We start from the raw sequence: 12,952 nt of genomic DNA on the forward strand, positions 1-12,952 counted from the left end.
CTATGTTAGTCTTTAACATGATTTTGAAGTTTTACTGGTCTAAAAAATCTGTAGATTTCAGAATCATTGACTGAACAGCTACTCAAAGCCACTCCAGATTCCAGTATTCAAAACATTCAGCCTGCCTGCTAAAGTTTCTGAAAATAGCTGGCTAATCTGCATTCCACACTGTCAGGAACATGATTAATTATCTATTTGGATTAGCCAACAGAATCTATGTTCCCATGTTTCTGTGACACGGTTACTTAAATTTCTTAGCTTTGGTCATGCTTTTGAGTTACAATGCTTTCTCGAATGTTTGTCTTTGCTTTCTTGCAGGGGGAAAAAAAAACATGGCCAAGCGGTCTGTGAGCAACACCTTTAGATTTCTCATTCTGCCCTAATCATGCAGGGTCTTAGATTTCTTCAGCTTCTAAGGACAAGCTTCGTGTGAGTTCTGGTGTTTTCCAAGGCTGTATAACCTTGATGTGGAAACATGCTCATGTTACACAGAATAGACTTCAATAGAAAGGTTCAGAAAATGGACCTTTTTAATCAGATGATCTTACTCTCTACTCAGAAAACGAAATTCCATGGGGAAATTGCTCATCAGAGCAGGCTTTGTTCCTTTATAATATTCGTTTTCTTTGATTTCTCTCTAACCAAGAGGATACTTCAAAAACCATGTGAATAGGGAGGATGGTATTACAAATGAGCTGTTATGATGAGATTTTTAAAAAATCTGTCTTGGAAAGTACTGTCAGTTGGAAAGTGGTTTCCATGTAGACGGTGCCAAAATTCCTTAAACTTAAGCCAACTCTGAGTATGCCTTATCGATGAAATAATGTTTGTCACTTCAGTAACCAAATAGGCAAGGATACATTTCATGGGTGATGGTAAACTACGTAACCTATGCCGATTGAAAAATAATTATCACACGCCTCTATGGCTTCATTTAACCATATGGTTTCATTAAACCATTAATTTGCTTTAGTAATGGAATCATTTAGGCCTAATTAAATCTATCTAGATTATGATTCTAAGGAACAGGTAATTTGTGAATAATAAATATCTCTAAAATCTCTAGTTTTGGAACATCATCACAATTTCACATTTTTAAAGATAGCCATTCTAAGGCAGAAACCTGGACTTGCTTTAAACACCCCCTCTATTATTTCCCTGGGGTCTTTATAAATTCATCCATTCCATCAGTTCTCACCAGCCTGGGTTGTATGTCTGTCAAGGTGGGTGGGATATATGCAATGTTTGATTATGTTAAGAAAAATTACCCAACACTTGGAAACAAGGCAAAAGGGTGATTGCTTGTCCTTTCAATGTTGGACTAAACTTTATTAAAGGCCTTTATCTAACAGGCCCACCCAAGGATTCTTCGGCTCTCTAGCGGAATGCCCTGCTGCCTAATTAAGGCTCAGACATGTTAACTTGTCCTGTGCAAAGGAAGAGATAACCCCAGAGGTTATGTTTGTATTTTTTTTGGTTGTTTTGCTTCTAATTTAACAAACTTACTTCAGCATGTTTTCCCTTTTTGAACATATAAATTTGTCTTTTTCATTCTCTTTGTACCAGATTTACTATACTGCTGGTTCCCTCATTAATGCAGAAAACCTGTGACATGTACTCAATCTATATTTTCATTAGGCTTGTGTTTTGAAAATTATACTGTGTCAGTATGAAGAAGAGACATGTCTCTCACAAGGCACCAAAGAAAATGAATCTCATTACTTTAGTTCATCTAATTTCACCTCTCTGGGGAACACGTTTTATAAGAATTAAACCAATGCATTCTGCTTCCACCCTTTAAATCCTATTTCCTGGTAACCTTCTGACAGATTCATCAAGCTTATTGTCCCAGGAAAGAAAGGACAGGCAGGTGCTTCCCTGAGCAGAGCGGCCATTCATCAGTCAAAGCTGATTTCCTTGATCCCTTTTTAAGAAGACAATGTACATAAAGCCCAGGCTTTTTTGGGAAAAGGGATTTCTAAGTAACAAAGCTTCCTTTTTAATACATAGGCCCTGTGTGCAGAATAGAAAGGAGGCCCCCCAGGCTGTAAAGAAGAGAGGGGAAAGTGTCCCCCCACTTTTGGACTCAGCTGTGGGGAAAAGAGAGGGGGAATGGAGTCTGGGGCGGGGGGGGGGGGAGTGTTTCAAGACACAATTGTCCTGATCTCCTCCTTCCAGGTCAAAGTACTAGGGCAGGAAGTATGTTAGCTATGCTGTTGGGCAAGCTGGGGAGAGTAGGGGGCAGATGTGGATACTGCTTTTCTTTGGGAAGATTAACATCTGCCCTTTGCTACTATGAGGTCTCTAACCATACCTCTCCCTCCAACTTCCAGGTGCCTTCTTGGAGAGCACCAGAGGGAGGGGCAGAACTCTTACCTGTTGAGCACTTAACTGAGTCATACAAGTAAAAACTTTAAAATTACAAAGACATTTTAAACTATGGGATTAAACTGAGATTAATAAATTGGACTCTATCTTGTCCCCTCCCCGAACTTCTACCTAGAAGATGGGAGCTTGTAAGGCAAATCAAAGCAGACTTAGTGAAATAAGAAAACGACATTTTTAGCACAGCTGAGTATAATGTGAGTAAATTAAAAAGGTTTCCACCTATGTATGTATTGCATGTTCCTCTTTTTGCCAAACACACTCAACAAATGCATTATTACTTTTTGATTTCACAAACAGCATTATTGTATTTCCTTGTGATTTCTGGTCTCTACCTGACATATCTGTATGCTTTCTACAACACTTATATCTAACAAGATCAAGATGGCTACAGACTCCATTAGCAGGTACCAGAAGTACAACCACTTGGATCATAGATTTGTTCACGAATCCTTAGAGTTTTTCAAATATTTGCTTACTATATTTTGAGGCTGTGTTATTAGGTGCCATTCACCAAATATATAATCTGTTCTGCATACTTTCTGGGCCCCTTTGGGTTGGATTAGGACCATAGAACTAATTGTGGAGCATTTCACTGCCAATGTACAACTTTCCAGAGCTCTTTTTCCCTCTGATGTGACAACTGGCACAGTTTAAAATGTTGGCTTCTGAGTCCCTATGAGAAGCGGAGCTTCCAGATGACCTGTGACGGACATGTAGCATGAATAGGAAAACATTGTGTTCCTTGGGCTTGTTTGTTACCACAACAGAGCTTAGCCTCTCCTATCTGAGACAGGTGTTTTAATGAAGTGAAGTGATTCATCCAAGATATTTCTTCTAAAGATGACACCGCATCGTGTTTTCTTCTAATGGCTCATCTCTTTGTATGTGAATGTTTTTTCATAGTAAAAAAATTAGACAATTAGGTGTTAACCTGCCGGGAGCCGGTCCATCCTTGCTGTTTCAAGGGACCTGGCATATATAGCATACGGTTCTTAATATGTTTGCTCACCTTCTTGGCACTGTGTTTTAACCAAGGTCACCTCTCTGAGAAAGGTTGAATCCCCAGGTAGGGATTTTCCCCTGAAGTTATGGAGGGAATAAAACCTCTTAACTAAGTGCCAGGTGGGTAATTAATCATTTTAACTACGAACAATCATGCTTAAGCTACATAATCTTTACTCCCTGGAATGGAGATAAACGCCCTAACCTTTGGAATAGAGATTGATAGGATTGGAATCAACTGGTATAAATACAGATGCAACAAGACAACAACAGACAGAATTCAGAAGACAGACCCAAGAGAGACAGAACCTAGGCACAGAACCTACACAGAACGTTCTCTAGAAACAGAAGAACTTTGCCGGAGAGAACATGACAAAAGATCCTGGACTGAACCTGACTATAGAACATGGCAAGAGAACCTGACTATAGAACATGGCAAGAGAACCTGACTAGAACCTGGTGACGGAACCTGGCTGGAGAACCTAGCAAGGGAACATGGCCACAGAACCTGGCTGGAGATCCGAAGCAGAACCTCTCTGGAGATCGAGACCAGAACTTGGCTGGAGATCCTGGCTAGGCTGCTGATCAACTGAACGCTGTCTCCGTGTCATTCCTTCTTCGCCGACTCCGTCTACGCCTTTGGGAACCCCTGGATCTGCTGGGGTTGGACCCCGGCATTAACCTAAAGATAAAAAAGTCAAGGTGAGAGGCAACAAGTGTTTATTTGAGATCCCAAAAAGTAACTATTCTTAGCACTGATTCAGATACCCAAATAGTGTTCCAATTAGAAAGTGAAGGTGAAGGATATTTATGAGAAAGAGAAGGGGAATAATTGTATGAATAGAAGGAAGGAATTTCTATGGGTGTTAAGGAAGAATTTCTGTAAGTGCAGATAAGCTAGTGGGGAGGAAAAATAATTTTCCTTCCTCTTACCTTCTAAGTTCGTCTGGCTAACTAATAATCCAAATCTCTCTATATAAAAGGCTACTATGCTAAGTGTCCCTCTGACCACCCAACCAGTTGCTATGATGTGCAGTGACCCCCAGGGGGCAGATGCTCAATGCAGGAGCTGCCATGACACGCACTGACCATTTACAAAGAAACGGCACCACAGACCTGGTGCCAACAAAACAACACTTAGCTTCCCCCAAGTGGGACACAGGCCCTGTCACCACCCCAAAACAACAGCCCACCAAATCGCAGCCAACGCTGCTGAGACCCCATGGTGCGAAATGTGGCCCACAGCTCAGCCCAGTCTGGAAACAGTTGCTGTGGGCACCGGGTAATGACGTCATGTAGCAACTCCCGGCATCCTCTCACTAGCGACTAGCCTCCTTGGAGTTTTTTCAGCCCAGGAACACAATTTGCTTTACAGCCAGATGCAAACATTTCACACCTTAACCAAATGTCTGTGAAGTATTTTCCCATGCCTCATCTCATTTGATCCTCCCAGAAGTCCTGGAGTAGTTAGATAGGAGACTTGGTAGAGTCCTATTTTCTTTTCATTAGCAGGAAAACAGAAATTTAGAAAATTTAGAAACTTGACCCGATTGAAAAGTAGAAATGGGGGAGAAACCAAGATGGCGGCATAGGTTAACGCCGGAGATTGCTGCCTCAAACAACCACTTCAGAGATATAACTAAAGGACAGAATGGACATCATCCAGAACCACAGGAAGGCTGGCTGAGTGGAAATTCTACAACTAGGAGGAAAGAGAATATCATACCCAGACTCAGAGGAGGCGCAGTGCTGAAGTGAAATACTCAGGTGCGGAGTGCGCCCGCGGAGCGGGCTGGCGGCGGAGGGCGCAGTTGTTTTCAATCGGGAGGGAGTTTCAGACTCTGAGCTCCAGATCTGGGTGAGTCTCTGGGGACCCAGACTCAAACGGGAGAAGCAGGACTGTCTGGCTTTGGTCGGAACTCGAAGGCAGCTTTCTCTCCGAGTTTTGCAGCGGTTGCTGGGACTCTGAGAGGCAGAGCCCCTAGGGACGGAACTGAGAGCAGCCATAACTGCTTGCTCCGCCTGCCCTGTAGATCCCCGGGGACCCGCCCCGCCCAAGCCCTGTGCATAGCCATTTGCCAGATAGCCTCAGGCAAAGGCTAGATTAGCACTGCCCTAGAGATCCAGCACAGAAGCTCTCCCACTGCAGACACAGCTGACTCTCATAGCCAGTTAGCCTGGAGGTCAAATCACCCCTGGTATTACCGACAACAATCAAGGCCACTAGGGGGTGCACCAAGAAAAGATAAAAAAATGCGGAGACAAAGAAACAGGACGCAAATGTCAGAAATGGAAGATATAGAGCTCAAAACCACACTTTTAAGGTCTCTCAAGAACTGTCTAGAAGCTGCCGATAAACTTAGTAAGGCCCTCGAAAAGACTGGTGAGACCGCCAATAAATGTAGCGAGATCCTCAAAAAATCTAATGAGACCCTCGATGTTGTGATAAAGAACCAACTAGAAATTAAGCATACACTGACTGAAATAAAGAATATTATACAGACACCCAACAGCAGACCAGAGGAGCGCAAGAATCAAGTCAAAGATTCAAAACGCGAAGAAGCAAAAAACACCCAACTGGAAAAGCAAAATGAAAAAAGAATCCGAAAATACGAAGATAGTGTAAGGAGCCTCTGGGACAGCTTCAAGCGTACCAACATCAGAATTATAGGGGTGCCAGAAGATGAGAGAGAGCAAGATATTGAAAACCTATTTGAAGAAATAATGACAGAAAACTTCCCCCACCTGGTGAAAGAAATAGACTTACAGGTCCAGGAAGCACAGAGAACCCCAAACAAAAGGAATCCAAAGAGGACCACACCAAGACACATCATCATTAAAATGCCAAGAGCAAAAGACAAAGAGAGAATCTTAAAAGCAGCAAGAGAAAGAAACTCAGTTACCTACAAGGGAATACCCATACGACTGTCAGCTGATTTCTCAACAGAAACTTTGCAGCCCAGAAGGGAATGGCAAGAAATATTCAAAGTGATGAATACCAAGAACCTACAACCAAGATTACTTTATCCAGCAAAGCTATCATTCAGAACGGAAGGTCAGATAAAGAGCTTCACAGATAAGGAAAAGCTAAAGGAGTTCATCACCACCAAACCAGGATTATATGAAATGCTGAAAGGTATCCTTTAAGAAGAGGAAGAAGAAAAAGGTAAAGATACAAATTATGAACAACAAATATGCATCTATCAACAAGTGAATCTAAGAATCAAGTGAATAAATAATCTGATGATCATAATAGAATCAGGGACATAGAAAGGGAATGGACTGACTATTCTTGGGGGGGGAAAGGGGTGTGGGAGATGCGGAAAGAGACTGGACAAAAATCGTGCACCTATGGAAGAGGACAGTGGGTGGGGAGTGAGGGCGGAGGGTGGGGCGGGAACTGGGAGGAGGGTAGTTATGGGGGGGGAAAAAGAGGAACAAATGTAATAATCTGAACAATAAAGATTTAATTAAAAAAATAATAAAAATAAAACATTGGTCTATCATACCACTGAAATTTAAAAAAAAAAAAGAAAAGTAGAAATGGTGGACCTTGAAAATGACTTCAGGTTTTCTCACTGCACAGAATATAGTCAAACACTGCTGCAGTTAAATATTTTACCCTTGTTTCTCCCTGCATGATCTACAATAATAATCTGCTTTGTGTTGATATTTACAGCTGTGTTGCTGACAATTACCTGAAAGAGAAGTTGGGGTGTTTCACTGGGCTGGAAAAAGTTTAACTAAATCAGAAAGCAGGTCTAATTAAGCAAGTTTATTCTACAGTGGGGCCTTGACTTACGAGTGTCCCGACTAACGAATTTTTTGAGATACCAGCTGTCTCTCAGCTGATTTTTTGCATTGAGTTGACAGAGTAATTTGAGTTAACGAGCTCCTTAACGAGCTCGGTCTTGGAATGAATTAAACTCATAAGTCAAGGCCCCACTGTGTATCTATAAAAGGCTAAGTTGGATCTCCTCCTCCTCCCCTTTTAAAAATTAAAAAATAAAAAGGCTAAGTTGACCCATGCATGAACAATACATATAAAGCTCTCACTGGCACCAATTGCACATGTGTGTTTTGATCTGTCATTGTCGGTAGTGAATTTGGTTGACACTTCTATTATAGAGAAAGGGTGAATAGCGATATTAAAATATTTCTTCTAATTAAATTTCTTTCAATGTGCATGAATCCATGCACTGGGCCACTAGTCCTATATAATAAAAGCATAGTGTGCAAATTGTCCCCTCAACCGGTAGTTCGTCTGGGAGTTCAACCAGGCGGTGAGGCTGGCCAGGGGAAGGGAGGGAGGCCCTGGCTGGCAGCCAGCAACCACTAGAGACCCTACCAGAGCATGAATTTCGTGCACTGGGCCTCTAGTATATATACAAATAGTTAATCCTCACCTGAGAATATTTTTTCCAATGATTTTTAGAGAGAGAAGAAGGGAGGGAGGGAGAGGGAGAGAGAGGAATCCATGTGAGAGAAACACATCGATTGGTTGCCTCCTGTACTCACCCCAACTGTAGTAGGGATTGAACCTGCAACCCAGGTATACACCCTTGACCCTTCAGTGCTCAGGTCTATGCTCCAACCACTGGATCACATCAGCCAGGGCGTATTCTGTTTTATGTTTTAACAAAAATATTTTCCCATGTTATCATGTGTTCTGTAAAAGCATTTTAAAAATTATATATATTTTTAATTGATTTCAGAGAGGAAGGGAGAGGGAGAGAGAAACATCAATGGTGAGAGGGAATCACTGATTGGCTGCCTCCTGCACACCCCCTAGTGGGGTTCGAGCCCACAACCCAGGCATGTGCCCTTGACTGGAACCAAACTCGGGGACCCTTCAGTCCGCAGGCGACGCTCTATCTACTGAGCCAAACTGGCTAGGGCGAAAAGCATTTTTTAAAAAAATATTTATTTATTTGTTTGTTTTTATAAAAGCAATTTTTAATATTTTGGACATAATACTGAGTCAAGTTAGTCATTTTAATCTATCCATTCCACTATTTTGATTGTTGGACAGTTAGGTAGTTTGCTGTTATTCAATGGGGTAAAACACTTTTAGGAACATTCCTTTATAAAAAGCCTAGTATATATTTAGGATGATTACTTTAGGATAAATTCCCAGAAAAGAAATTACTGCCTTGAAGGCCATAGAATTTTTGAGGTTAGTTGATAAATAGTTGAATTGCTTTCCAAACTAGTTATATCAATCTACATTGCAATGTGTCATGTCTTATCATGACAAATTATAGGCTATATTAGAACAGTCTCATGGACTGCAGAATAATCTTCTTTAGAGATCTTTGAAAAGAACATAAATTTCCTTCTCTATGTTCCAGCCCAGACTTTCAAAGACATAAAACAGGTTTGCCAACTCTCAATAAAAAAAGAAAAGACATTTAAATTACATGCCCTAGCTGGTTTGACTCAGTGGATAGAGCTTCGGCCTGCAGACTGAAAGGTTCTGGGTTCGATTGTGGTCAAGGGCACATGCCTGGGTTGTGGGCTTGATCTCCAGCAGGGGGCGTGCAGGAGGCAGCTCATCAATGATTCTCTATCATCATTGATGTTTCCATCTCTCTCCCTTCCTTGCTAAAATTAATAAAAAATATATATATATATATTTTTAATTTTGTTTTATTGCTTAAAGTATTACAAAGAGTATTACATATGTCTCCTTCCCCCCCCCTTGCCATTCCCCCTGCCTCCCCTACCCCGCAGTGTCTTGTGTCCATTGGTTATGCTTATATGCATGCATACAAGTCCTTTGGTTGATCTCTTACCCCACCCCCCAACTCTCCCCGGACTTCCCGCTGTAGTTTGATAGTCTGTTTGAGGCAGCTCTGCCTCTGTATCTATTTTTGTTCATCAGTTTATAATGGTCTTTATTATCCATAAATGAGTGAGATCATGTGGTATTTTTCTTTCATTGACTAGCTTATTTCACTTAGCATAATGCTCTCTAGTCAACCACAGACAGACTGACTTTCATGCTCTCAGTACGGCACAGATGCTGAAAATGGTGGTTTTTACCTTCTATCTTAGGTTTGGATGGTGACTTTCTTTTTTTAAAAAATATTTTATTGATTTTTAACAGAGAGGAAGGGAGAGGGATAGAGAGCTAGAAACATCCATGAGAGAGAAACATCGATCAGCTGCATCCTGCACACCCCTTACTGGGGATGTGCCTGCAACCAAGCTACACGCCCTTGACCGGAACCAAACCTGGGACCCTTCAGTCCACAGGCCGATGCTCTATCCACTAAGCCAAACCAGTCAGGGCTGGATGGTGACTTTCTTTCCAAGTCAAATGTTCTGACATTATCTCTACACACAAGGTAAGTCTCTATTCTATAGACAGGGAAATATTGGGGCACAAAACGTGTTTTTTTTTAAAGTGACTTTCTTATAACCATATAATTTATATCAAACTCACACATATGATCCACACCTTGGGGAAAACTCTTTGCAATGTTAGTAAAGTTCAGATTCACCACTGGGGCAGGGACAAATTTCCCTCTACCTTTCTAGGTTCTTCTGGCTGGTCTAAAAATCAAATAGACATAAAAGAGATTAGCAAGAGAAAATTAACAAATTTAATTACATATGTACATATAGTGAACCACACATACATAAGAGGTTCATAGACAGTAAGGAAAAATGAGGTATATATGGCATTCTCAGCTAAAGATGAGGTAAGATGCCCGGGGCTTCAAAGAGGAGAAAGGTTGGTATCAGGATATCAGATGTTCAATAATTAGAAGTTTGCTCTTTAGCTGGGTCCTAAAAGTTATTTCTGGTGATAATGTTTATTATGGGGAAAGCCCCACTTTAAATTCTTTAAGGCAGGGGTAACAGTTAGTCTTGAGCCCACAGGGTCTTGATTCCCTTCAACTCAAATCACATGTCACAATGGTACATCTTGGGGAGGCATGCTCTAAACCCCTTCACCTTCAGTCAGACCAAATAAGCAACAATTTAAAAATATATATATTTCTGCTCATTTTAGAGAGGAAGGGAGAGGAAGAGATAAAAGCATCAATGATGAGAATCATTGATTGGCTGCCTCTTGCATGCCCCACACTGGGAGATCAAGCCTGAAACCCAGGCATGTGCCCTGACCAAGAATTGAACCATGACCTCCGGTCATAGGTCGACACTCAATCGCTGAGCCATGGCTGGGCTAAACAACAATTTTTTTTATTTTTATTAAAAAGGGAGTTCCAGGGAGGGACTCCATCTAAGTTCTATCTCTGCATGAAAGAAAATATTGTAACATCTAAAGAAGGAATTTTTAATAGAAAACAAATAATACATACTACCTAGACTTCAACCTAGTGTTGCAGTTTATAGGGATCAATGCTTCCCCTGAGAAATTGTTGAGAGGACTTTAAAATAATGATCTAGTCTTTTCTTTCTAGGAATTCTAATGAAAAAGAACCAGTTTGTGTTATATTTTAAACATCAAGGTGCTCAGTGTGGACCAGTTTCTCAACCCTGACACTATTGACATTGTTCACCGGATCATTCTTTGTTTTTTTGGGGGGGGCTATGCATTTAGGGATGATTAGTAGCATTTCTGGCCTTTAATTACTAGATGCCACTGGCACCCCTGTTGTGATAATCACAAGTGTCTCTAGACATTGCCAAATGTTCCCTGGGGGATACAGTCATCCCAGTTGAGAACCACTGGTATGTTACATATGGTATATTTCATTCTATTTAATAAGCTCTGGTTATACCCAAATGAATGACAGATGGAAAAGATGGAACACCTGGACACCAACAGTCTTTAACATATACTTTTCATGTTAATTTCATTTTTCAATAATATTGTAACATTTTGAGAAAAGTGTATTATCTCAGCAAATAGTGGGAGAGTAAAATTGCTAAGCACAGTGTATCAAATCTGTAAACCAAATGTGTAACTTCCTTCCATATAAACTGCAGTAAATATAAATTTTAATGACGATAGTTTTCTAGCAAAATGGGTTTATTCATTATGTAGTTACCCGTGAATAACTATATTTTATCACCAAATGGCTTTTTCTGTTTTATTAAGTAAAATGCAAGGTCACCTGTCTGAGTTTTCTAAGGTGTTACGGAAACAATTTCAAAGCTGCTTTGCTTATGAATTCTACTTTCAATCTGGAAGATTCACATGGCATTTCAAATAGGACAACTTAAAACCCTCATTACAATCAGAATAAATACCACATTTGAATTAAAATCCTTAAGAAAAACCTTCACTAATAAAGATTGGCAGTCTTATCTTTGCCCTTAAATTTAAGCCAATTATTTTTCGATTCTATTCTAATTGTGTCAATAAATTTGGCCAAATTTTCCCCTGCTCCCCCCAACATGTATCTTCACTGTTATAGCATGTCCTTCTTCTTACACAATAAACAACTCTTTCCAACACTGTAATACCTGAGGTGTTGCTAGGGCAACGCTTGGGGCTCTATCCTGGAGCCTCCATTTATCCCAATGTTATTAGGATTTTCTCATATGCTTATGCTCCATAACATGCCCTCCCAATATCTGAGGGAAAATTAGTAAATATTTGGCATAACATAGTTTTCTCCTGGACTGTATTTAAAAATCTCCTTAGGTCAGTTAAGATACCTTTAGTTGTGAATAGCATTCAACTAAAAACAGGGAGTTTTATGGTCTTGCCTAACAAGAAGTTGAGAGGTAGGTAGGTGGTCATCCCAGGCTAACCAGTGGCACCGGTGAGCCAGACTTTTTTCATCCGTGTAATGTTGCCAGCCTCAACACATTCACCTTTGTCTGCCGCTTAATGGCTGCGATAAGGCCTCCACAGCTCCCAAAGCCTATGAAAAAGACAGGAAGGAAGAGGTGGGAAAGAAAGTTCTTGAATAGCTTGCTTTCATCAGGATGGAAAATCTTTCTAGAAGGAGTGCTGCTGAAAGGCTCATAGACCAGACCTGGGCACATGGCCAGCCCTACACACAAGGAGAGTGGGAGAGAGAGTATCTGGCATTTTTAGCATCTGTTATGGGGAACAGACCTTGCTAGAAGGGAAAAGAGAAAGATAAATGGCTTTTGGGTAGGTAACCAAAAGTGTATGCCAACTCATATTTTAGGAGACTGCTCCTCAGTCAAAAAACCTGTGATATTACCAATGTTCTAAGAGCACTCTAATAGCTGCCTCTTCTCTGTATCTCCTGTTTTGATTTGAAAATTTTAATTGAGCTTTAAACTCAGCCAGATTGGCTCAGTTGGTTAAGATCGTACTGTGCACCAAAACGTTACTGGTTCGATTCCCAATCAAAGCACATAGCTAGGTTGCAGGTTCGATCCTGGTCAGGACACGTACGGAAGACAATTGATCGATGTTTCTCTTTTACATTGATCTCTCTCCCTCTCTCTCTGCTTTCCTCTCTCTAAGCATGTCTTTGGGTGAGGATTAAAAAGAAAAAGAAAATGAGCTTCAAGAAACCCAATTCAGTATGAGAAAAAATTATACCACATAAAACTAGTAGGTTAAGGTTATTAAGTAGGTTGCTAAAATAAAAGCCGGCTTGAT

General features: G+C 40.8%; 1 long non-coding RNA gene across 1 annotated transcript in view; it reads right to left on the reverse strand.

Annotated features, from left to right (window-relative positions):
• LOC132224207 (uncharacterized) overlaps positions 1–12,952 on the reverse strand; it is a 34,771-nt gene extending 21,819 nt beyond the window's left edge. The window contains exons 1-3 of the long non-coding RNA XR_009450624.1: positions 12,187–12,952; positions 9,839–9,948; positions 7,909–8,013 (exon numbers count right to left, since the gene is read on the reverse strand). This is a non-coding gene — a long non-coding RNA (uncharacterized LOC132224207). The remainder of the gene's footprint in view (positions 1–7,908; positions 8,014–9,838; positions 9,949–12,186) is intronic.

Source organism: Myotis daubentonii, chromosome X (genome assembly GCF_963259705.1).
Source record: "Myotis daubentonii chromosome X, mMyoDau2.1, whole genome shotgun sequence".
NCBI classification, from domain to species: domain Eukaryota; kingdom Metazoa; phylum Chordata; class Mammalia; order Chiroptera; family Vespertilionidae; genus Myotis; species Myotis daubentonii.